The sequence below is a fragment of the Marmota monax genome, unplaced genomic scaffold (genome assembly GCF_021218885.2).
Source record: "Marmota monax isolate L192 unplaced genomic scaffold, Marmota_monax_Labrador192_F-V1.1 WCK01_AAM20220418_F8-fsc00068, whole genome shotgun sequence".
NCBI classification, from domain to species: Eukaryota; Metazoa; Chordata; class Mammalia; order Rodentia; family Sciuridae; genus Marmota; species Marmota monax.
This window is the reverse complement of record NW_026692352.1, coordinates 9,711,646-9,737,455: the sequence shown is the minus strand read 5'-3', so window position 1 is coordinate 9,737,455 and position 25,810 is coordinate 9,711,646. Positions and strand designations below refer to the sequence as shown.

General features: G+C 37.7%; 1 protein-coding gene across 1 annotated transcript in view; it reads left to right on the top strand.

The window, feature by feature from the left end:
- The window catches only part of Tenm4 (teneurin transmembrane protein 4), a 1,383,002-nt gene that overhangs the window by 343,224 nt on the left and 1,013,968 nt on the right, over positions 1–25,810 (top strand). The window contains exon 2 of the mRNA XM_058578572.1: positions 22,447–22,509. The gene's annotated coding sequence lies outside the window, so the exon portion shown is untranslated. The remainder of the gene's footprint in view (positions 1–22,446; positions 22,510–25,810) is intronic.

The window sequence follows — 25,810 nt, the reverse complement described above, 5'->3', positions numbered from 1 at the left end:
ACTGCCTATTTTTCTGTTCTTTCCATTAGTAAGTGTGGTTTTTTTTTAATCTCAAACTTTGGTTTATTTCCTCTCTAAATTTTGAGTTTTTTTATATCGGTACTGTCTCTCCTGGACATTCTCATGCTTTCATCTACCTTCTTGAACATATGGAATGCAATTACAAAGACTATATAACTTCTTATGTGTGAATTCTATCTGCTGTGCTCCTTCTGGATTGGTGTAATTGACTGCTCTCTTGTTACCCGTCTTGCTTCTTTAAAAACTTGGTTTTCATTATTGTGGTTTATTTGTTTTTTTTGGTTTGGGGCTGCTATTAGTTATTGTGAATTTTATTTGTCTGGGAGCTACATGTTGGTCTTCTTTTAAATATTCTAGACCATTATTGTGAAATGCAGTTAAATTTCTTGGAAACAATTTAATCCTTTCTCAATTTGCTTGAAAGCCTTGTCAGGCAAGACCCTAGGAGCTTTTAGTCTACAGCTAATTTAATCTTGTCAATAAGTAGAAATTATTCTGGACGCTCCACCTAATCCTCTACTGGTCACGAGAAAATGTTACTCCAAGTGTTGAGAACAAGAACAGCTTCCAGCCCTGTGCAAGCTGCAGAGCTTGTATATTCTATATTCCAATTAGGTAGTGTTCCCCAGTCCTTAGGTAGCTTCTTACACATGTCTGATGCGCTCAAATAAAAACTTTAGGGCCCTCTGTAGGTCTCTGGAGCTCTCTCTAAGCAGCAGTCTTCTTTGGTGATATTCTGCCTATGAAGTCTCCATCTTACCAGCTCAGCTCAGGGCTCCACCTTAGGCCACCTCCCTGAGCTATGGCTGAAACTCACTCAAGTTGGGGTGAATGTAGAGTTGCCTCATTTGTTTTCTCTCACTCAGGAAACAATGTTTCACACTGTCTGATGTCCAATGTCTAAAAGCTGTGGTTTCATGAATTTTGCCCAGTTCTTTATTTATTTTAGACAATAGAGTGTATTTACTCCCGGTTACTCCACTTTGGCTAAAACCCACGGATTTGAGTTTGATAGTCTTGACCACTAGATGAGGTAGTCACACTTTATCTTCAAGACAGGCACTGCAGAGTTGTTGAAGGCTTTTCACCTGGGGAGTATATAATGTATATTTAAAAAAAATAAACCCTGATAACCAAGAAAAAGATAGTTTGAGGGGGAGAGAGCCTGGGGTCCAAGTAGTTGTATATGGTAGTCTCTAATTATTTTCTGGATACTTGATAGAGGAATAAAATAAAATGTCACACATGAATAGTCTCTAGATCATCCTGAAAAGTTAGTGAGAAACTCAGATACCAGGAGCTTTTTGTGCAAATTCAGAATAAGACCTCGCACGTATAAGTGTATAAGTTTTCACGTAAGCAGGAAAGAAAGAACTGTGTTAAGTGCTTTCATTGATTACCTTGTCTTTGCTTGAAAGAGTAGGAGAGGAAAAAATAAACAAATGAAAGCAAATTAATAGAAATAGGCCTGAGGCTAAGATTTGTTAAATTCACAGCAGGATAAATGTTCCTTTTTAATGGAGACTTTTTATATTATTTTGAAAAATAAAAGCTACCTTTACAAGGACTGTCATCTCTTCCCACCCTGAAAAACCAAACAGAAAAGGAGCCAAAATTCTAGTATTTGCAAATTCTGCCCTTTTGTATTCCTCTACTTGTGTTTCTAGACACATGATATTTAAGATCATTGCTAGGAAATAGAATCTGCCCTTAGCTTTTCCTTATTTAGTCTAAACACTGTTCCCATAGACCTTAAATTAGACTGGACAGAGACTAAGAGAAACTACATTTGTGAACAGGCCTGCCAAGACTCCCAGGTAATAAGAGGCTTATCTATTATTTAAGCTTTCTACTTACATTATTTGGATTTTCAAGATGAACCCAAATACAATGGCCTCTGGGCACTCAAATACAGAAAAAGGCAATGATTTATTGATAAATAATGTTAACAACACAAAGACAGTCTGGAACAAATATGGTGATGGGGAGTAATAGCCAAACTACAGGCCACTTGGGACCATATATTGGGGAAACAGGAACCAGTTCAAATTGTTTTTTATTACACAGATGCAGAGCTCACACCATCTTAAGAACAGGGAGCTAATAATGTGGTACAATGAGGTGAAAGGTAAGTGAAGAAATTCAGGTGGTCACAAAGGGGTAAATTTGCACATAGATAAGACTGAATATCATATATAGAATAGACATAATATCTTTATATTTGGTCCCAGTTACACCACTTTGGCTAAAACCCACAGATTTGAGTTTGACAGTCTTGACCACTAGATAAGGCACTTTATCTTCAAGACAGGCAATGGGGAGCTGTTGAAGACTATTAATTAAAAAAAAAAAAAAAAAACCCTGATAATCATGGGAAAGAGAGTTTGGTGGGGAGAGAGGCTAGGGTCCTAGTAGTTATATATGGTATACTCTAATTATTTGCTGGATAGTTTATAGAGAAATAAAATACAATAAAATGTCACACATGAATAGTCACTAGATCATCTCTGAGATCTTCACAAAGAAGTTTCTTAGTTGCATAGAATAGAAAACCGGTTTTAGAGGTCAATGACTTGTTCAAAGATTTATCTCATCTATCTTGAACTGTTGTATACAATTCCTTCCCTTTGGTGGCAAGACCCCACATACATCAAAAAAAATCTCTATGGCTCAGCTACTAAGGCCACAGAGGTCCCTTCTGGGGATATCCAGTGATCCCCTGAAAACTCTTAATTAAATTTTACTTCAGAGACTTCAGCTTGTGCTCAGTGACCTCCTAGCTGGAGTGACTGACCTGCCTAGAAAAGGAATTCAGATTCTTGGAGACTCCTAATTTAGTAGTAGAAAAAGCATAAACTCTGGAGCCAAAACCAGCCTATGTCCAGATTCTAACTCGCCACTTACCAGCTGTGCACCCACAGCACATCACTAACCCTCTTTGAGACTTACAGCCATCCTCTATAAAATGTGAATCATACCCACCTCACAGAATTATTGCAGTCTCAATATCTACTCTGAAGACATTTGGAGACAAATAATTCTTTGTGATGGCAGCTGTCCTCTTTATTATAGAATGTTCAGGAGCATCCCTGGCCTCCACTTAATGGTTAACATTCGCACACACACCCCCACCTGCAAACATTGCCAAAAATCCCCCAAGTGGCCAATTGCCCCTGTTTGTAAACTACTGGGTTATGTAAGTGTTAAAAATAAAAAAAAATATACACTAAGTTCTTTGCACATAGTTAGTGCTCAAGGAAAGGAAACCATTATTATCAACATCATTGCTACCAAAAAAAAAAAAAGCAGCTAGGAAATGTCGGCATTTAGAATCAGGTTCTCCTGCCTCCCAATCTAGGTTTTCTAAACATGACATAAAAATCTGTTTGCCATAGTCCCTGAAGTCAGGAATGAAGTGCTGGGTTTCAGAGATTGATGAATAGAAACTCAGGACCGTGAAATCAAGCAAGGTTTTAACTTTATCATCTAGGCAATGGTGCACAAATTAAGAGGTTAGAGCAGCAGGGGTAGGCATGAAGATGGGTTGACTCAGGAGAAGATTCTTCTACTAACCAGTGTGGACTGGGGTAACTGAATTGGGGAGGAAGGGTGCAGAGAGGAAAAGTGATGACTCACACTTGAAAGAATCAGGCCTCAGAAAGTACAGGAACCTGAGAGACTCCAGAGAGGTACACATCAGAAATCACTGGATGGTCCCTACAGGATCCCACAGCTGTGTTGAAGGGACACGGAGTGTTTTTCAGCTTTTGAATCACTCGGCTCACAGTGAGATTCTCAGGAAAGAGTTTCTGACTGGGGTGAAATCCATCTTGTGCCTCTGCCCAGGAGGCAACTGGGTTCCTGGACCAATGGGCTAACCATGACTCTAACAGGAAAGGGAAGTTCCCAATAGAGAACAGGAGCCTTCTAGCAGAGGAAAAAGATGAAACACCAAATAGGCAAAAGGAAAAGCCACCTAAAGATGTAGAAAATAGTTTTTCTTCTCAACATATTCAGAATGACAGAGAACTTTCAGGTTTCAGCTACTTCATTACTAGGTAAGATGCTTACCACTCTGAAGATGGCCAGAGTTTTCCTATGAGTCAGAAAATAGGGACAAAAACCAAATGCACAAGATCAGAGTCTGAAGAATGGGACTTCACTATTACAAGATTAGCCAGGAAACTCCAATGCAACTTCCTAAAAAGTTCCTGTATCTCAGAATTTATGAGCAAAAAGCAATAGAATTTCATGATGTTGATAGGATCAAAGGTTACATAGGTAAGTCTGAGTCAAAAAAAAAAAAAAAAAAACAGTTGGAAGCACATCTCTGGACTTTGGTCAGGGCTAAATCTAGATGTTATGTCAAGATGCCTTACTTTGCTGGACTTTGGTTCCTCTTAGAAAATGAGATAATAGTATCAATTTTCCAAAACAATTGTGAAAGGAACAAACACAATGCCAAGCACATAAGAGATGCCTGGTACATTTTACTCAATCCACAGGAAAAACATTCTAGGCAAAGAGAAGAGAGTATGTGGGGGCCTGAACAGAATGAAAGAGAGTCTCATTTGCAAACCAGACTGCAATCTCTAGATTCTTTAGTATGATCAGAACAGTGATCCTCAAAATTTTGGTCTCATCATCCTTTTACACTCTGAAAAATTTGATGAATCATTTATGTGAGTTATATTCAGTGATATTTACTGTATAAATCACTAAAACTTTGAAAATAGTTTATTCATTTAAAATAATAATAAGCCAATGCATTACATATTCATATCAATAACAGTTTATAAAAAGTAACTATATTTTCCAAAAAATTATTAGTTGTTTTATATTTAGTGTCTTTAATGTGGTTTTAATAAAACACACCTGAATTGCCCTGTCTGCTACTGCATTAAGTCTATTGCAAAAATTACATATCACGTAGAATCTCTGAATCTCTTTATAAAGCAATGACAGTGAAAATAGCAAGTCCCACCCTAAGACTATTAAGAAAATAATCAGTTTGAATTGTGGACCCCTTGAAAGGGTCTTGGTGATCTATAGAGATTCCTGAATCACATATTAAGGTCCAGTAGAATAAAGCAAGGACTGGGGGTCCACATAAAGATATAATGTCAAAAAAGAGAGACTGGACTGGTATTTAGAGGCCCCAGAGAGGGGCTGAGACTTACTTCTGGAGGCCAGTGTTTCCTAATCTGGTGTTCAATGAAACATTGTTTAGAGCAATATTAGTAGAAACAAGCTGGAAGAGACGCTTCATGACCAAAATCTTTGGGAAATGATGTACACTTGGTCCCTTCTCTAGATCTGCAATTTACGGAGCCTATTCAAGGCTTCTGGAAGTTCTAAAACTAAAAATTAAATCTGTTTAACCTGATATTTCCCCCCAAAGGAAAACTCACTGCCTTCATTGCTTTTCTCTCCCCCAAATGGCATTTGCTAGACACTCTAGTCCTTGGTCTGTGCTGCGTTGGCAGAAAAGTCTCTCCTTTCCTTTTATGTGAAGATTAGATGTAAAGGAGGAAGAACTCAAGGCAGAAGAGTCAACTAGAAGGTTGTTGCCTGAAAGAAAAAATGATTGAATCTAAGGTTTGAAGAGGGAAAAGAAGGGAGGTTAGACTTAAAAGACAATGAATTAACCTAAATCAGAGATCTCTAAAACTGGATGACCCAAATCTTGTGGAAGAAAATATGAGATCTTTTCTTTGTTGCTTGCCTATAATCTTTTTTAAGCTGCTGTATTTTTGTTCATTTATAATGTACCTAATTCATTAGAACAATGGCAACATTGATAATAACAGCAAAGCAGATGACATAAACACGGACCCATTAAAAGGGTCACTCTGGGGGCTAGAGCAGGGTCACCCAGATGGCCCAGGCATTGATGCTACATTGCGGGGAGTTGAGGCTCCAGAGGGGAGGAATTGGGCCGCCACATTGGTAGGTAGAAAGACACTGGGCACTCTGAAGCACTGAACAACTGAAGAAGCAGTACCCATGCACGCAACTGAATATTGACCAGATATATGTTTTTGTTTTGGTTAATGCATAAAAATATAAAATCTGTTCCTCAAATGCATGATTTTTTAGAAAATGAAGATTATAAGTGTTCTGCATAAAGTTGTGGAGACTTCTCTGCAGGATTCCTGATCAGGTCTGGTCAGTGGAGCACACAGTGGGCTTGTGCATCTCTCATCCAGGTATCTGCACAGATGCCTCTGAGACCTTTCAGCTGCTTCGCAGACACATGCAGCCAGCACTCAGAAGCCTGAAATGCCTGGCCCAGCATCAGGGATAGCTTTACCTCCACTCTAGCAAGACCTAGGTGAAATTTGGACAGAGGACTCAGAATACGCTTTAGTCTCAGCATAGAAACAACCCCGAGAATTGTGGTTACAGGAAGAGTCAATGGGTAAAAAAAACAAAGTCTGACTTTACAGGGCACAAAAGCATTCCCCTGGGTGTGATATGCTAGTTATAAAATCTGCTTTGGACTCTTGCCCAAGCTTTTTTGTATCTCTGCATTTTGGTAGGGAAAGCATGTGCCTGGCCCCGTGGGGACAGTTATGAAGGTGAGTGATCTACTGGGTGAGTGGAGCACGACAGATGACCCCAGAGATGCTCAGCACTGTCATTGCTGGGACCTGGATAATACAGTCCCCTCAATCACACCACTATGTCCCCCCCTTTACTCCAACAGTTCTTCACCTGCAGCTCCAGGACTCAGCAAGGAGCTGTGACCTGCTGGTCATTCAGAAGGCAGAGATCCACTGGGATCACTCCAGAGGCAGGTTGCCAATGAGTCATCAGCTCAGTGCTTTCAGGAAAGAGACAACTACAGGAGGATGTAGCTTATTGAAAAATGAGGAGGAGCAGAAGTCAAAGGCAGAGAAGAAGGAGCACCACCCAGCAAAAAGAAAGAGATATGAACAAAATATGAGCAATGATGTTAAACAATATGTGGATAAAAATGTATATTTTGAACTCTGTAGGATCCTGTTCTTTTCCAACTGAAAAATCCAGTCATCTATCTCAAACTTTCCATTCCAGAAATGAAGAAACTAAGAGCCATAGAGAGGCTTGATTGAGGTCATGGAGAACATTGGAGCAGAGCCAACATCCAGACTTGGATTTCCTGAGTGACTGTTTGGGGCTCCTGTGTCCCTAGAAAATGCTAGGGGAGGAACCTGAGGCAGTTGAATTCACCTTGGCATTTGTTAGACTTTGAAGTTTTATCTTATTTGACTCAAGAAAGACTATTGTTTTAGTCAGCTTTTTTGCTACTGTGACTAAAGTACTTGATCAGGACAATTGTAGAGAAGGAAAGAGTTTATTTGAAGGCTCCAGTTTCATAGGTCTCAGTCCAGAGAAGGGTGGCTCCTTTCCTTGGGGCTTGAGGTGAGACAGAACATCATGGCAGGAGAGTGTGGTGGAGGGAAGCAGCTTACATCATAGTGATCAAGAGCAGAGAGAGAGAGAGAGATACAAATATATACCCCAAAGCCACACCCCAATTCCATCTCCTCCAGCCACACCCTACCACTTCAATTAATCCCATCAGGGATTAATTTACTGATCAGGCCAAGGCAATAACCCAATTATTTCTCCTTCAAACTTTTTTGCATTATGTCACACATGAGCTTTTGGGGGACACCAATAAACCATAACAACTATGGTACTTGAATTTAGGAAGCTTTTGTCGAGAAACACGAAAATAATAAATAGGAAGCTTTCCAGAAGGCTTTCAAGTCAGTTTGTGTAAAATGGAGAGAAACCCTGTTTTATGTGCCTCAGGGAATGTGGCAAAGACTTGATGGAGGTTGTCCATTCCTCTTGAACACTTTCTCAAGTCAGTCACATGAGCCAAGAGGAATGCTCAAAAACATATGTCACCAATCATTTCAGCATCCTTATGGGCTCTTGAAAATTCTCCTTAAGACAATTCTTCCCCCTAAATTGCTCTACCCATGTGCATGCATGTGGAGAATGGTGACAGTGAATGGGAGAGCAGTGTCTGAAATTGGGTTTCTGATAATCTCATGACTAGGCATCCTGCACCTTTGCACAAAAACTTTTCCAAGCACCAAGCATGCCACAGTCATGAAGTCATCAGAGACCACAATTTCAGACACTGCTCTCCCATTCACTGTCATTGCTCTCCACATGCACACACACTCACACACACTTACAAACACACACACACACAATTTCCTCTGACCTAAAACAAAATTTCTCATTTAATAATAATTATGCTCCAATTGTATTAAAGTATCCACCTACCTCTTCACAGGTTCTGACCTCTCCCCTACCTAACCTCTAATGTGCAGTAGCAACAAATGGCTATGTACAAAGTCTACATCTGACAAAGTGATTTTGAGATGCTAGACAATGTTAGCAGACATGCTCAGACTGCTCATCTGTTAAAGCATAGAAAAAAATCTAATAGTAATCGTGACCTCAGGAAATGATGGTTAGGATTAAATGAGAAAATTATAATAATGACTAATATTTATTGAGAATTTCTTCCCTGATGGACACTATTTTGAGAATTAAGGGTGATAGAATTATCCTATCCCTTTAATCTAAATGAGATAATCTATGTGAAAGATTCAGCAAACCCTTCGCACAGTGCCTGGCATATAGTATGAAATGGAAGGATTCCTGATGCTCTTACAGTAACAAGGGCACCATTGCACTTCGCAAGAAGAGTCATAGGAAGGGAATCATTTTCAAAGCAAGAAACTGATTTTCAGCAAAATCAAGTCACTTGCCAAGACACATCTCTTACAAAAGTATTGAAGGGCAGGCCATATGTGTAGGAGAAAGGAATAGGAGAAAGAAAACAAGGAAACAAATCATGCTCCCAAAGAAAAAGTCACAAGACACCAGCTGGCCAGCAAGGAATCCACTTTGCAATTCTGCCCAGCTGGGCTTAGCTGGGGTGCTTCCCAGGACCATCTCAGGAGCATCCTCTGTCATCAAGAAGACAGACTTCCTGAGCATCTGCTTGCCAGCTCTGTTAGTAAATGTGACAAGAGAAGTTAATTTCATTTATATCCTTGAGTGACATTACTAAGCAGTCGGCTGTGCTAAGTTTAACACTGTTTCCTAGTTGGGACATTTTCCTTACAACTAAACGTCTTGCTAAACAGCTTTCAAGTCCATATTTTTCAAATACACAAAACAATATTTTTTCTTCACCAGATTCATGTGACCCTGACATATTCTTTACACAAACACTGAACACGAACTGTTCCAAATGCTCTGCCGGATGTTGGACATGGAGAGATCCAGAACAAACCTGAGAAGACCTCAGAGTCTTGCAGAACAGATCTGGAGGCTATTCGATATAGTTGATGGCTTTCACTGCTGCCCAAGAATTCTGGATGTTAGTTGGGGAAAACATTAGGGTGCATAGCCTGATTTTAAATGGAAACAGGGTCCAAGAGCAAGAATGGCTTTGGAGCCATTAGGAGGTTCTTGCCATGATGTAGGTAAGAGAGGACCAGCACTAAAGACTAAGTTCTCCATTTTCCTTCTTTGAATTCTGCCATGTTTCCTTCATAACCACCTTTGAAAAAAGGAAACACCTTCCAAGAAATTTGCACATTCTACACAGATACCCTCCCAGCAGAAAGAATGAGCTATAATGAGAGGAGAAATTTTTGTTTCTGCTGTCAAAAAAAAAAAAAAAATCCAGCCATTAATGGGTTAGCTTGTTTTTCTCCTTAAGGTTACCATTTAACCTTTAATTCATATTTCTGTTTCTTGGGGATTATTTCTATTTTGAGAAGGGAGATTTTAGTGACCACAGCATTGAATTGTGACCAATGTCATTGATCTTGCCAGACCTCTTGTCCCATTTGAGTAGCCCACAGTCTTTCCTGTCTTTGTTGTTTTTCTTTGGCTTTCTTTGGAATCCATAAAAATATAGGCAGAGTCATGCTCTTTCCAGATTCAATAATAGGAAAGAAATACTTTTATCTCAGTGTCTTCAAGTGTTAAAAGAAGTATAGTTATAACATAGAAGAAAGTTTGTATTGAAGCACTGGAAAGGAGCGTGGAGGAAAGGGCCCAAACATATTCATCATTCCTATTTGTGACTTGGATATGAACATTGGCTTTAGGTTGAAACTTGGCAGCAAAGGAGCATTTTAGCAAAAGTAATTTGAAGCAATAAAAAAGGCAGTTTGCCACTTTTATATAAGTAATAGAAGGGTTTTTTTTTTCTTTTTTCAAAGGCAAGTAGGAAAAAAATCAACACATTATTAGTTTGGGGATTTTATTGTACTCTGTTAACTAAAAAATAAAAAGTTCCATTTTTCAAGGGCAAAAATCTGTAAGACAGTTCTGAGCACGGATGGACACAAGAAAAGTCAAAAGAAAAAGATGAATAAGTCTGATTCCCATGTCTGGTGCATGGAAGTTAAATAGTTAATTAAAACAAAGCTTGTTTACCTGTGTTTTAAAAGAAGTATGTATTAAGCATTCATATTGTGTTAGGCACTAGAGGATAAGAAAAAAAAACTAAGAACAAAAGACAGCATTCCTTGTGCTTTTAAAGGAGGCTAAAAGACATATGCACCAATAATATAAGACAGAAAAGAAAGAAAACTCAACAGGCTAAGCATGGGACTAGAGGAGAGAGAGGAGGGGTATCTTGTTTTCGGTTTCGTTTTGCTTTCTTTGCTGCTAGGAATTGAACCTGGGGCCTGGAACATGCTAGGAAAGTGCTCTATAAGAGTGGTTTGAAGTCAGACAGACTAGGCTTTAATTTCCAGGCTCAAATCTATGTGACTTAAACAAATTATATCCTATCTCTGAGCTTCAGGTTATATGTCTATAAAATGGGAACATATTTCCTTGAAGAGTTATAAAAAATTATTATTATGCAATATATGTACAGCACCTATTCCATTGTCTGGCTTCTTGCCAGGTATTCTGTAACTCATTCCTCTGCCCTCCAATACCCTGTGATTTGAGTAAGGAACTACCCTTAAGTACATACAATTTTCCTCCTTGAATGATAGAACAGAGGCAAAAAAATAAAAAAGTTACTTGCCAAAGTTGCATTACTGTGTAGCCAAGACATAATAACACAGAAGGCAAATAAATCAATAAGGATCTGGGTTTTTCATTTGGGCCTGTGTTTATCTTTCCTGTGTGTCAAAAGGCCTCCCTATGTAAGTAGACAAGGTCCTGCTGCCCAACATCGTAAGAAACTGAAATGTCACATTTAATAGAGAAAACGAGGTATTTGTATTCTTTCTTAGTGATTTAACATTGTTTTCTAAGCACTTATAAAACAATACAAATCCTTTTGTAAGTATTTTTACTATTTGTTAAAGTAAATGCTTTTACTACCACATCAAATTTTATTTTGTTTACAGAAGGTATACTTTAGGAGGTTTTTCTAGGGAGTTAAGTAGGAAGGGACTGGTAAGGGTCATAAAGAAACACAGGGAAATTCTCAGAGAAGTTGTGAGTCTGGATTCAGGAGTGAGTGTTTTCCCCAGAGCAAAGAATGAACAGAGCTAGGGCTCTGAGACAGCACCTCTATACCACTACATTCTCACAATCAGAAGGAACGGGCAATGCAATTTGTGAATTTCTTTCTGAAATGATTATAAATTAATGAATACATGAAGGTAGTAAAAAAAAAAAAAGGTACTGAGTGTGACTTGCCATGAGGCTCATCATTGGGTTGCCCCATGGGGATACCTGCAATGGTAGCGATGATAAGGTGAGGTGTTAGATCCAAGTGCTCCATGTAGTTGATGGCATATATGTCAAGAACATGCAGAGTATCCTGTGAGGTAGGCATTCTAGCACCTACAGTCAATATATGCAGATATAATTTTTTGCATATAAGAAAATTCTAGGTAGGAGCTGGAAGAGCCAGGAATGAAATTCCAGTTGGACAGACCTGAAATGTGAATCCCTGTCCCACCACTTTTCATATTGTCAACTTACTGAGCCTCAGTTTCCTCATTTATGAAAGGAAGATATAGATAATCACATTACAGTATTGATGTAAACATCAGAGATGAGGAAAGGGGCATCTAACGCAATTCTTAGCATGAAACCGCATAGATTTTCTATAAAGATACATAAGAGATATGAAACTAAAGAGATGATGAGTAAATGGGTGGATGGATGGAAGATTGCATGGATAGATGGATGGATGAGTATGTAACTAGCACTGTAACTAGCTAAAATGCAAAAGATGGTAGGAGAACATTCAACTAGGAGCCTTTTTAAAAAAATTATAGCTTCAAAATCACTCTGAATTTAGTATAAGATGGATATGGTCAATCCTATTTGAAATGTGAATAAACCCAAACCTGATCTTTAATAATTTCCCCCAAGTTCACTTAGCTAATTCAATTATTCAACAAACTATTGAGCACCTATTCCATTCCAAGCACTGAGGATACAGTAAGGAAACAGATGAAACTCCCTCCATGTGAAGCTTACATTCTATTAGTAGTAAAGGGAGCTAATACAATTTAATAATTATAATAAATGCATATAATAATAATAAATTTATATTCTTTGAGGATCTGGGACAAAGACTAGCATCTAAAACCCTGGAGTTGAAAGATTACATAAACTGGACTAGCACATAAGACTATGCATACCTACCATGATCCTTTAACCCACCCACAGGTTCCCAAGCAACATGATCACATACCTGCAGCCTCAGCAACACTTTCTGAACCCAATTTTGTTCCTCTTAAAATTGCACATTTAACTGTGGCATGCATGCGGCAGAGGTTGTACCAAAGTGCAGAGGTCTCTCACTCTGTTATAGCTTGATCCCTCAGAGTCCTGAGAAGAGCTGATCTCAGGGCCTTCAGGCCAATGGGAAAATTGGGGTCACTCTTTGCTCTATTGTGTTACATAGAGCTGTGCTGTAGTTTTATAGCTTCATGGAAGTGAAGCAGATGGAGTCCCTGACCTTGGGTGCTGACAAGCTAAAAAATTAAAAAGAAAAAAATGTCCCTCAAGCTGCATGTGGTATCTGTTAATAGCATGCCATAATTAAAGACCAGACATTGGCCAACATTCAAAAATGATGAAAGTGTATGAGCACAAATGTAAGGACTGACTCTTTTTTAGGCACTTAGTCAATACCCAGTCCTATAGAGTAAGACTTAACCCACAGAGAAAATATAACTAGAATCTCGTGTTCTGAATTTGCAAAAGAGATGGACTTCAAATTTCTAGCTCCTCTTATCTCTTATTCTGTTTACTCCTCTCTGCTGTCCACAGACCTTACTACAGATTAGATCACCATCATCTCTCTCCTAAACTGCTTCAGCAGCTACCTCCTAATCTCCCAGTTGCTTCAGTGGTTTCCATTGCTCTATGGAAAAATTGCTGTGTTTTGCAGAACACTAAGACCTCATCTACCACTCTTGCCTCTTGCCTTGCCTTTCTTTGTCCATGTCACAGACATACTGAATTCCTTGTATCTTCCCCAAACACACCTTATTCACTCTAACAGCCAATATATGCAGATATTTTTTGCATATATTTACATATATTCTATTTGAAATTTGAAATTCTTTTCTCCTACTTTGCAGCTCACCAGCTCATATGTAACCATTCTCTCATTGTAACCTTTATATTATTTGAAGCAGGATTGATGGCTTAAAGTCTCTAAGCCTGGGTTGGTGGTTCTTTTTGTGTATTTTTACATAAAGTGGCCTTCCAAATCATCACTTTATCTCATATATAGTGGCCTTCCCAAAAATCAGTTGAATAAGTAGCTGAGCATTTGTGAATAAGTGAGTTTCGAGGAATCAGTAGCAAAGCTGAATCCTAGAATCCAGACCACCGATCTCTCTTCCCCATTTACCAAACAGTGAGCCTAGTCAGTTAAGAAATGTGTTTGGCCACACTTTTGGGTGGTTGTGGGAGGGGATGGATGGTGTCTTTAAGCACCTTGCTATCCCTGAGCTTTGCTGTTTTGACACTATATTCTCATCCTGTTGTTTTGTCTATATGCTTGGGCTGGTAGAACGGGACCTCTGCATTTGATTCTTCATCCTTTCTGCTTCAACTCCTTACCAGCTTTCCTAGGTAAACTTGGCTTCCTTGGGCAAATGTTTTGTCTCCTGGCTTGTAGGTTAGAAAAAGCTCTGGGCTACCTGTGTAACTGAGTGTGCATGGAAGTATAAGTCTACGAAGTGCTCTGCCACCACACAGCTTCTAGAAACAGACTCACAGACTCTTAGTGTGTTCATGATAGAAATCTCTTAAAGATTATTCAGTCTCCATCCCTATCTTAATAGACTTTTTCTACCTGCCTGCCTTCTCTTTCTTTTCTTCCTTCCTTGCCTCCCTTATATCCTCCTTTCCCCCACTCTTGTCTATAGCACCTATTATGTGTCAGGCAGTAGGCTCAGAATTTGGAGTTCAATCTGGAAGGAACAAATGAGACACAAAGTTCCTTTTCTCTTAAAATTTCCAGTCTAACTAGGACTTCAGACAAGTGGTCGGCAGTCACAGCACTGTGAATTAGGAGAGAGCCTGTTTGTTTATTCATTCTCTTAGCCATTTCAGGACAAGTGGCATAGGATCAAGAATGCATTGACCTGCATATATGCAGAATAGTTGTGTCCTACTTAATATTGTGTTCTCATATGATGTATCAGTTAATTTTGAGAAATAAGATTCAACTCACCAGCAGATGTAAAGTCACTCTTGATGGACCTTTAACTCACAGACTTGAGTCCACATCCCCAAAGAAGGCTGTGCCTTTGTCATCTTCACTGTGCCAGAGACTAAGAATCTTCTGGATTGGGCCTTGGGCACCTACTCTAGGATCAAGACCTGCACCATGCTTGAGAATCCTAGTACTGGATAGTTTGGCACCAGACCTAGCAAATAGTAAATGCTAAATAAATATTGGAAAATCTTACCTGTTTTAAATGCTTTGTCATCTTGGCCATGTTTACTTATCGAGTTTTCCCTCCAAATGCCTTTTAGCTTGACCAAACCCATACATGTGCCTTAATACCCAAAAGGAAAAAGGAACGACACAGACTCTGATTTTGTACCAGTTCCTATGCTACTTACAATATCTCATGTATTCCTACAGTAACCCTCTAAGTTGTATATACACCACCCCATCTTTCAGATGAAATAAAATTTGCTTATACTCTATTATCTCCCAATCTCAACCAAAAAGTATTTACTTACAATATCTCATGTATTCCTACAGTAACCCTCTAAGTTGTATATACACCACCCCATCTTTCAGATGAAATAGCTTCAGGCTTGTCGAGGCTTGGTGATTTTCCTAATGACACAGCTGGAATCTATCTGCCTGATGTATTCTTTAGTTATACACCAAGGGAGCTAGAAAAGCTATCATTCTGGAATTGGTCTGCACATCTCTACACAGCTCTAGGTGACCACTTTAATGAGACAGGGATGATTTTGACATTCAAATTCTGTTCTTTCTGTTAAAACCAACCTCATTACTTTAAATTCAAAGCCAGCATTCAATCCTCTATCATATAAAGTTTACCCCTATTTTTTTTTCTGTAATTTGCATCTCTCAGGCTTTTTATCTTTCTCTCTGATTAGGAAGCCTCTTTGTGCTAACTCTTATGTCCTTACAGCTCTGAGTTTTGATTCTCTTTCATTTTCATGTTTCCTTTTAACTTTCATTGAGCCTGGATCTTAACTCCCCCTCTATCTTCTCTCAGCAGTGCTCCCCACAGCTCCCAGTTGCCCTCACTGTGAGACCACTGTACCTGGAATATTGAGTTGGAACCCTTCTCCTCCTTTCCCTCCTTCCCACTCCTGACATATTAATTAAGCCCTTTGACTTTTAGTTACAGAAAGCAGCTTAAGGTAACTTGAGTGGGAAAAAAAAGACTTACTTTAAGAGAAGTAAATGTCTTGTGAAAAAGTCAGGAATATAGATGATTCTGAGAAAGCTGTCTGGGCTCTCCCTTCTCTGCCATCCTCTACATGGTAACTTCATTTTTCTCCCCATGAGGATTTGCTTTCTTTGATCTCTGGTCCACATGGGAAAACATATGATCATTTCCAAGACCCAGTGTACCTTATTACTGTGCAGCTACCAACAAAAATTGATTTACTTGATTCAACTTCCAAATTTCTTAAAATGCTCAGCATCTGATGCAGGAAGGTAAAATTCTTGTCCAAAATAGTTACCGGTGGTCTATATTATGGAGAGAGAGGGGTGGCTTTAAGAGAGAGAATTCTAAACCAATTAGACTGAAATAAGTCTGCTACTTTCTCCTTATTAAATTATCCATTTCCTGAAAAGTCTGCCAACAGTGAGAGGGTGAAGCTAGAACCAGAAGTGTGAAGACCACAGTGATAGTCCATAATAATTAGCATGGAACTTGGCAGGGGAGAACCATGAGGGCGGGGACCACATCCATCTCTCCACAGCTATGTCCTCAGTGCCCAACATGGTTCCTGGAATTCAGTGGAAATGAGAAAACTACTCACTAAATCATGTCTGCACCTTGAAGTGAAAATGAAGAAAAGGATGAGAGAGAAGCATTTCCCAGGTTAACATACAAGAAATGGCACTGGATGGTATTATCTGCCAGATTGACACATAGCTCTTGTCTTGGTGCATGGGTGCTGGATAAACATTTTTAGTGTCTAGGATTTTAAAAGTGGTATTTATTCTTGGAAAAGTCTTTTTAAGTTGGTTCATAAAAACCTTAAATAGACTCCAAGAAGCTATGTGTATTAGAAAATATACATTTGTGTGTGTGTGTGTGTGTGTGTGTGTAAGAACCTATCTCATATAGGCATGCTGGGGAAAGGTGAGCAATTTGATGAGCTGTAAGTAATGAAAAACTATTCTCCATATAGAAATCTTCATATTCAGAAAATTAATATCCTACAGTGATCTAGATCATTGAAATGAAAGTATTTTCAAAATATATATGCTTGGATGAATGGATATTTTATTGTTAGTGGTTCTTGATTTGTCTTTTATTATTTTTAATCTCTGTGACTATTAGTAAGGCACATACTTTACTCAACTGGACTTTTTATGCATTGTTGAATAGATGTAGATAAGTAGTTTTCTAAAGAAAGATAGAACAGCAAAGCAATAAAAACATCCTGCAGTTTGAAATCTGGTGGGTGAGTTCCTCTGTTAAGTTGTTATTTGTTCTCAATCCAGTGACTTTATTTAAAATGGGAGATTGGATTCAGTGGTCTCTAAAATTTGCTTATACTCTATTATCTCCCAATCTCAACCAAAAAGTATTTACCAGGGAGGAATAGTTTTCTGGAAAGCAAAATCTGAGAAATAATACTACATGTAAGAAAAACTTAAGGGAAGAAAACCACAATCATATTGTGACATTTTTATCACAATCATATTGTGACATTATAAAAACAACCCAAATACCCCATATCAAAAAGCTGGTTACATGAATTCAGGTCTTTTCAAGAGAGACTATATAAAGCTGATCTGAATTATAGTTTTGAGAACTACATGAAGACCCAGAACTTACACACTATCGTGCTCACTCCATATTCTTGTGCACTTACATTTGAATAATGCCAAAAGAAATATATCAAAATATTAACACTGACTGCATTAAAGCTAGCAGACCAGGCATGACCCTGTTTCCCTTTTCTATTCTAGTTTTCATACCTTTGAAAAAGGGATTCAAATTCTACACTGAAAACATTAGACCAATAATGGCAACAGAACTTCAAATGAAAAGAGAGATAAGGAGCTAGTACCCCAGTGTGAAGTACTTTATTTGCTTTTAAAGTTAGATTTAAGTATATACAGCCAAGAGAAAAACTAGATAATATGTAATCACAGATTGGAGCTGTAACTTGTGGTCAGGCTGAGGAGATGTTGGAGAGCTATGAGTAATTTTATGATATTAAGCCAAAAGTAATATTGAGTTCATGTGCTTCAGCAGCAACACACAGTTGGCCCTCAATACTTATGGGGTCAATATCTGTGGTGTCAACCAACCACAGACCAAGAATGTTTTTTTAGAATTATGTTGTTGATATATATTATGTAGTTAAGCCTATGCTGGTGGTATCTGTACTGAACATACACAACTTTTTTTTTAATCTTGAAAATATTCCATAAACCATATAACAACACACTTACATTCCATTAGGTATTATAAGTAATCTTTAAATATGATATTTAAAGTGTATGAGAGGATCTGCATTTGTTATATGCAAATTCTATGCCATTTTATGTAAGAGACTGGAGCAAGTGTGGATCTGGGTATCTTCAGGTCTGGGAGTGGGGAGAGCTAAAACTAATCCCCCATGGATGCTGAATATTTTAAAATACTGGAATAGTTAAAGTCAGAAGATAAAGGTACTCCCCTGCTTTGGGACAAACCACACTTTATATAACTGGATTTCATTCATAGAAAACTCAGGAATCTACATTTCTCTAGAATTGCCATCAAGGAAAAGTTTGTAGACTCATATGGGAAAGAATTCTAGCCAATGAATGGGAGCTCTTAGAAGATCACTTTCAACATGTGAGATATGCTACGTCTGGAGAAAGTAAGTGTCCCCTTGTTAGACATGTGAAGGACTGAACAGGGGAGAATAAAGACCTTTAAAGTCTTCCTAAGCACTGAGGTTCAGTGGTCTCAAGAACCACTGGAGAAGCATATTAAAGGCAGGAGTCCAAAAAGAAGACTGCCCTCACACACGACTCTTTTCATGGGGTAACTCTCCTTGTCATGTTTAACTCTACCATCTTTTAATCTGGAGCCACTGAAGCCATTGATGCAGCTCAGAAGTCATGTGTTTACCTGATCTTCCTATTTGGAGTACCACAGTTTATATTCACCCTATTCACCCTTTATTGAGTTTACACTTTCCCTTTACAGAGAAACTCATGGAAAAGGTTCTATAATCTCTATAATGAGCACAGATGGATAGACAGATCTAAGACAAATGGATAACAGTATTTCCATTTATTATTTCCATTCAAAGAAGCAGTGTTCATTCACTAAAATAATGTAAAATGTAATATGTATACATATTACATTATTTTAATAATAATGTGTGTGTATATATATATATATATATATATATATATAGAGAGAGAGAGAGAGAGAGAGAGAGAGAGGTGTCTGTGTGTGTCTGTGTGTGTGGAGAGAGAGAGAAAAAGAAAGGAAGTAAAACATAGCAAAACAACTATACTTCAAACACAGCAGTGACCTAAGGAAGTCAACATTTTGATGTTTTTTTCTTTTGGTCATGTTTTAAGCCTTTATAATATATAGATTAAATTTTAACATAAGGGAAATCTTTCTATGTTCAGTCTTCCAACATGAAAAAGAATGTTTTCAAGAGTTAAAATTTTCTTCTCAATGAAAAGACTAAATAACCATCTATAAGGAATATGGTATAGGGAGGTGCCATCTTTAGAACAGTAGGTGATCTAGACCAGGGATTGCAAAATTTTTCTGTAAAGGACCAGGTTATACATATTTGCGGCCTTGGAAGTCATCCCATTTATGTTCCAGTTATCGATCTCTGCTGCTGTGACATAAAAGTGACCAAAGACAACAAGTTAATAAGGAGCTATGACTGTATTCTAATAAAACTTTATCAAAACACATGGTAGGCAAGATTTATCTCATGGGTTTTAGTTTTCCAACCTCTTAAACCAACTAAATAGCTTAACTAAACCACATAACCCACTGGACTTTTATAGCTTCAAAGTTCTTATGAAGAAAGAGAAGAATACCTCACTCAAAATGAAGACAAATTCTGCTGGACTTTAATGGTCACATGAGAGTTGAGTTCAAGAAAGTCAACTCGGGTCTTGTTAGGCAAACTCCAATTTTTATCATTAAATACCAGGAGACCAAACTGGAAGACTGATGGATGAATGTCTTAAGAACAGAATGTGTTTAAAGAATCAAGACAAGTCATTAGTCCATAGGAAGACAGAATCTGGGCAAAAAGAATAGAGAGCAAATATTTGTAATGAGTTTCACTCTGTGCTTGGCATGTACATGCTTGATAAATAGTGACAAAATTATTCACTTGCTCTGTGGTGCTAATTCACTCAGTCAGTGTACTTATGCATCAGACACTTATTGAGAACCTCTTGTGTGTCAAGAACCTCACTAGGTGCTGACAATACAACACCAAATAAGACATATAACAACACCAAACAATAAGGACAAGATCATTTAGTAAATTGTCACGACCTAGGCTGATAAATGCTAAAGCAAAATTAGAAATAGTGAGAGCAAGGATTGTGGTAGATGATCAGGGTAGCTTTTCAGGAATGGTGATAACTGAATGAGCCCTGGGCATGAATGGGGTCAGGATGGTGAGAGGTTTTGTGAAACATCAGAGCCATTATTTTCTAGATTGAGGGGTCTCATACTCAGAGGCCTGTGGATGAGATAGACCCACATAAAGTACAGTCATCTATCTGATCATAGACAGAGGTGCAAAAAATATACATTAGTGAAAAGATAGTCTTTTTGACAAATGGTGTTGGGAAAACTGGATATCTGTATGTAGAAGAATGAAATTACATCCCTTTCTCTCACCCTGCACAAAAGTCACTTCAAAGTAGATGAAAGACCTAGGAATTAGATCAGAAGCATTGCAACTACTAAAAGAAAATATAGGGTCACCATTCCAACATATTGGCGGTGCTGGCACTGACTTCATTAATAAACTTCCTAAAGTAAGAAATAAAACCAAGAATCAATAAGTGAGATGGTATCAAATTAAAAAAGCTTTTTGCGCAGAAATGGAAACAAGAACGTGACAAGAGACTACAGGATGGGATCAAATATTTATCATCTACACTTGCAATGGGGGATTAATATCCAGAATATATAAAGAACTCAAAAAACTGAACACACACCCACAAAAAAATCTGCACTGAGATTTTATCTCCTGCCAGTCAGCACGGCAATCACCAAGAATAAGAATAAATGCTGTCAAGAATATAGGAGGAAAGGTACACTCACACATTGGTGGTACACAAATTAGTGCAACCACATTGGAAAGCAATATGGAGATTCCTTAAAAGAATAGGAATACAACCATCATATGACCCAGCTATCCCACACTCCTTGGTATTTATCCAAAGGAACTAAAATCAGCATACTTTAGTGATTCATGAATACCAGTGCCTATAGCAGCGCAATTCATGATAGCTAAGTTATGGAACCAGCCCAAATGCTCATCAACAAATGAATGGATAAAGAAAATGTGGTGTGTATGTGTGTGTGTGTATATATATATATATATATATATATATATATATATATGTGTGTGTGTGTGTGTGTGTGTGTGTGTGTGTGTGTGTGATGGACTTTTACTCAGCTATAAAGAAGAATGAAATTATGTTATTTGCTGATAAATGGATACAACTAGGGAACATCATGCTAAGTGAAATAAGCTAGACTCAGAAAGTCAAGGGTTGAATATTTTCTCTACTATGCACAAGTTAGAAAGAGAAAAAGAAAGAAATATAAAAGGGCGATCTTATGAAAATAGAAGGGAGACCAACAAAGTAAAGGAAAGGGATCAAGAGGCAGGGAGGAGGATTGGGCATAGGGAATTACTGGTGGAAACATCTACCAAATTATCCTATTCCATGGATGAACATATTGCAATGAATCTCACTTGTGTATTTAATTGAAATATACTAATTGACATAAATAATAATAAAATAATAATAACAGAAGGGAGATGAGCAGAGTAGAACAAGAAGGTTGGAAGAAGGAAGAGGGAAGGGAAAGGAAATAACTATAGAGAATGCAATTGATCACTTTATGTTATGTGTGTATACTAATATGGATAATGAACCCCACAGTTATGGATAATTATAATGCAACAATAGTTTTTCTTTTGAAAAGGTCTGTGGGTAAGGGCAATCGTGTGACTTTCTGGAGATGCAGATGAGTTAGCATGGCTGGGAAGAAGGGAGCAAGCTGGGAAGGCAAGGAGGCTGAAATCAGGTCCTAAAGAGCCTTTAAACCTATATGGTGTTCTGCCTTGACCTTCAAAGTGGAAACCCATTTTAAGCAGAGGAGTAATTTGACAAGATGTGCATTTTAGAAAAACCAACAGGAAAAAAATGCATGTAATGGTCTGTTAGAGGGTTTTAATCAAAACCATGTCAGTTATTTTTTTATGAGAGCAGTTTTAAAGGCCCCAGGAAGGACCACTGTAAGATAGGTGCTCAGATTTGTGGCTAAAGTAGATGCAAGGCAGCTCTGACATGTACTCTCCCTTTCCCTGCCCAATCCACACCCAAGTCTGCCTTCCAGTACAGTTCTGTTGGCAAGTGGTAAACTGTATTCCTTGCTCACAATTATTTCCACTTATCCAGAAGAGATAACAATCCTTTGTTTTCTCTCTTTACAGAGTGCTCTTTGATTGAACTTGGATTAGCCTCAGATCCACCTACCCAGATTTCATGTTATATAGGTGAGTGATATGGTTCTTTTCCTTCTATTTATCATCTTTGGTAATGAGCCAAATTAGGGTGAGAGCTTGACTGGTTAGTTGTTTTTTTTTCTTTCCGTTTTGGGTTATTTTGTATTTGTGATTCTCAAACCTACCCCCAAAGTCTTTGAAGTTCTGTCCATCCCCGTATCTAGTACATAGTCTAGGTGTACAGGTGTACTACACACTCTCATGAGACATTGAGTTTAAGATCTTAGTTGCCTTTCATTTATGACTCTAGAATCAGAGCAGGTTCTAAGAACTCCATCCAGCAATGCAGTCAGACAATTTTTATATGTAGAAAACAAATAAAGTAGAGCACTTAATTGATTATAACTCTGTGTTTACCTTACTGGAATCAGATGCCTGGGTCTGACTGAAGCTCAGTTGCCTTAATTGGCTGCAACTTAGCTATTTGTTTTAAAAAGTGTACTCCTAAATTACATCTTTAGTTTAAGTACTAAGCTAGGTTGCAGTTTATTACTGAACCACAGAGGGGACCTCAGGCCAAATTTAAGTTAATTTAATCAACATCTTTAGAGGTATACTCCACTGACCCCCAGCTCACAATTGCATATCTAAAGAGATGTACTAAAATAATTGTTCATGAGGTATAAAGAAAATTTAAATTCTGTACAGAATTTTTATGTTCCAAGGAATCCTGTTACAAATTGTCAAATAAGTCTGAAAAAATAATCACTGCTTCTTTGTGTCCTAATCAAAAGTAATCAGTATTCACACTGGAGGTATACCTTATGTTCAGTAATGAAATTGCTTCTGTAACTGCTTTGGTGTGATATGTTATTGAAATGTTGGTGACAAGATTCAGAGTTTGTCCCAGATTGAAACAAAATCAAAGGGTAAATGCTAAAATGAGTTATTTAAAAAACTTCCTGAAAACATTTATGACTGTCACATAAGCTACATTCTCATGGAAGAATGGAACGTACTTTCAAACATGTTATCTATTCCGGCCTCTTCTTCAGAGTTGTTGTGGAATGGGATGTTGTTTTGTTTTTTGTGAGGGAAGATTGATTTGGAGTTGTGGTTATTGGGAAGCACAGTACCTACAGGTGTGTGATAAGAAACTCCTGTTTCTTCTATGAAGAAAAGTGTTCATTCCGGAGACTGAGTTGTTTCTGGCTTTTAGTGCAAAATATTTCTTGATACGTAAGTGCAGATTGGGAATAATAAATACTCTCAAAGACACAATTAACATAACACATTTTTTTCATACCCACACATTTTGCCTGTACTACTGGCAATAATTTGGAGGGGGAAAAAGAAGTTTGAAAAATATCATTTACTTTACAGTAATTGGTTCTTTTTGTAGTCTTCTTTTCCCCATCTTAGCACCTTTGTCAGTATTTCACTACCTCTGTATGCACTCCTGGAGGAAAAACTTTTCAATTTCTGGGGCACCATGATTATCTGCCCTGTTGTTCCCATTGTTATATTTGGAGTCACAGACCTCACGCTTTGATTTTTGGTTCAGAAAATAAAGTCAATATGTGCCTTCCACCAATTTCTTCACATAGTCCTCCATCCCATCCCACTTCCACATCAGCACACATCACAAATGCCTTACTATTTTTACTTTTGGTTCTAAGCCAATTCCATTTCTAATTTTCCCATCCAAGTACAATGCAATCACTTTTGGATTGTGGCACATTGTTGAAAACATGCTATATGCAAGATCTTTTCATTTTTTAACATAAAAAATATCAGAATTTCAACTTGAAAAACATTTCACAAATCTTAAAATCCCTACATGCTCTCTGAAATAAGTTGTGAGAAACATGTCAGTTGTGTTTCTCAGCACACCTGCAGGAAATTATTTACAATTTTTATCATATTATTTAACCCAGTTCTATTGCTAGCATTAAATGTTTCAGTAGTTATTAATGTAACAGAAAATTGATGTGTTAACCTCACATGAAATCAGTTTTACTTTTATGGAAAGCAAGATGGAATGATGTGTCTGTTATCTCAACACAAGTATTTCTGCAGACATTCTATAAAAGAATAGAAAGATAATAGGGTTAGTACCAAAAATGATTACCCTTTTAGATGCTGTGTCTTACTCTTTCCTCAACCTTTTGAGTGGTCTGGTGGATTCTAACATTCGAGTGTGAGACTCCAAAAATCTAAAAGAAATCATTTTAGCAGCAAATGAATGCTTTACTACACTTGAATCTAATGTGTTAAAGAAAAAGTATCTTTTCTCAACTGGCATTTTCTCTTGATATTAAATATTCTAATTGCCACTCGATAATTTATACTTGGTTAATTTTAAATTTTCTATATTGATGTGACATGAATGTTATACAAATTAAACCATTATATATTATTCTGTTAAACCACTAATTATCTATCTGAAGATGTATACCAATATCAGGGGAATAAATCTTTCTTCTCAGAACTAAACCTAGTTCTTGGTCACTAACGTGTATGAACCAGAAGCCTGGTTTCCTTGTTCAGTTCTTGAAATTATAGGGTGTTAGCTGTAACTCTTGCCCACTGAGGTATACAACTTGGGTTGACCATTTGTTGATGAAGCCACCAAAAATCAGGAGTAAGGCAGTCGAGGTCCTAGCAACAATCCACTTCATTAACTGAAAGGATCAATTATGAAAAGTATTGTTAATTCACTAACAGCATTAGTAGGAAAATATGGGATATAAAAGTGCAAATTACCTCTAAAAAATCATACTCAACAACATTAATGTATTCACCATCATTTTAAATATCACCAGCAAAATCTTGAGTGTAATTTGTTTAAGCACTTAGGATTCCTCTGAACCCGTTTGACCATCAGTGGTCACACTCTGCATCATGGGATGAACCTAGTTCTCATCCGTCTCCTTGTTAAGGCCTTTATAATTGATGGTGTGATTTCAAGACAGAAGGAAGAAGACCACAGTTTGATCTATATCAGCCTACATGGTTCAACCCATTGTTCTTATTTGCTCTTTCTTTCATTGAACTAATTATCTCTAGAGGTCAAACAATTTCTGTTAAAATTCAGCCTTAGCTTCTGACAGAAAGACCACAGTGCCTAAGTTGTAGTTCTTGAAACATGGCCTATCAACATCTGTTAAGACTTGAGAAATCGGTGACCCACTTGAAGATATCTGGTGGTTTCCAATGCATTTAATTGCACTTCTTGGTTCATGTAGGTCATCCTCTGCAGGTATTAACTTTTCGCTATAGTGTGACATCATAGTACAACCTTTCCAAGGACGTTTTGAGCAATTATTATATATCTAAATTGAGTGTAAAA